Below are 1,766 nucleotides of genomic sequence, written 5' to 3'. Positions count from 1 at the left end.
AGCGAACCGTATGCAATAATTGGGCGAATCACCGCCTTGTGCATCCATAGCATAAGATCAGGTCGTAGGCCCCACCTCTTACCAAGCATTTTCTTGCAGGAATACCGAGCCCCATAGGCCTTTTTTACTCGGTGCTCTGTATTCATTTTCCAGTTTAATTTCGGTGTGAGAATGACTCCCAAATACTTAGCGTAAGGGGAAAGAGAGAGAGTAAGCCCGTTCACGGAAGGTAGGTTAAAATTAGGAATCTTTTTTCTTGTAGTGAATAATAGTAATTCGGTCTTCGAGGGATTAACGTTGAGCCCGCAGCCATTTGCCCAAGGACCCAATTCCCCCAGTGCTCTTTGAAGCATTTCGCTTATCACATTTATGCACAATCCGGATACCATAATCACTACATCGTCTGCATACGCAACAACTTTGACCCCTTCCCTGTTGAATCTTAGAAGAATGTTGTGTGGTACGCAAAGCCACAGCAGCGGCGAAAGGGTATAAAAAGGATAATAAAATACAGGAAAATCTTTTCTTACTTCTTACTAATATTATAAATGTGAAAGTTTGTATGTTTGGATGTTTGGGAAATCATCACGCGGAAACTACTAAACGGATTTGCATGAAATTTGGTACGCAGATAGCTTATGGGCCAGATTGGTTAACACGCTATTTTTTTAAGAGTTGCCACCTGCTAAAAAAGTTTAATTTATTTAAAATACGGGAACGACTGAATGGATTTGCATAAAAATTTGCACACGGATAGCCTATGACATAGATTGGAAAATAGGCTACCTTTCTTAAGAGTTGCCACCTGTTAAAAAAGTTTCATTAAATTAATATGCGGAAACGACTGAATGGATTTGCATGAAATTTTGCAAGCAGAGAGCTTATGACCTGCAGTGGAAAATACGCTAATTTTTTAGAAGATTTGCCACCTGCTAAAAAAGTTTTAATTAAATTAATATGCGGAAACGACTGAACAGATTTGCATGACATTTCGCACAGAGATAGCTTATGACCTATGTTGGAAAATAGGCTACTATTTTAAGTGTTATCACGTATTGGGAAAGTTTAATTATAATTATACGCATAAATGACTGAACTGATTTGCATGAAAGTTTGCACACAGATAGCTTATGACCTAGACTGGGAAATAGGCTACTTTTTTAAGAATTGCCACCTGTTTGAAAATGAAATTTTGTTCAAAGATGGTTTATGACCTGGATTGAAAAATATGGTACTTCCTTAACCGGTTTTCCGATCGGAACGAAATTTAGTACACTTACTACGGATTTCGGAAGGATGGTCTTAGACTGAAAGTAAGTCCGATAACTCAAGGCCCCTCCCATACTAATTGGAATTTTCATATTACATACATATCTCTGGAAGTATTTGTGGGAGAGAACTGAAACTTGGTATAGTGATATGTATGTGAAATCAATGATGGAATTAATCGATTGATGTTTTAATCAGTTAGTTAATTCGATTAATTCAATCTGATTACAGTTAATCATGATTAATTTTAATCTGACTAAACAGTTAATCGTAACCGCGATTAAAAAATTAATTTTTAATCGTTAAATCTTAATTTGATCAAGTAGGTTTGGTGATTAATTAAGTTATGCTGGAATTTTCCTGTGCACACAAAGCAAGTTAATCCGGTATGGCTAAGTCGGGCTTCCTCATCAATCTAAGCAATTTTGTGTGCATTTTCATTAAGATATATACCAACAAACGTTTTACAAACTAGGTTTGTAAAAGTTCCCAGTTTA

The sequence above is a fragment of the Rhagoletis pomonella genome, unplaced genomic scaffold, assembly GCF_013731165.1.
Source record: "Rhagoletis pomonella isolate Grant_MI unplaced genomic scaffold, Rhpom_1.0 Rhpom_scaffold_00196, whole genome shotgun sequence".
Lineage (NCBI taxonomy): Eukaryota > Metazoa > Arthropoda > Insecta > Diptera > Tephritidae > Rhagoletis > Rhagoletis pomonella.
This window is presented reverse-complemented; position numbering follows the sequence as displayed.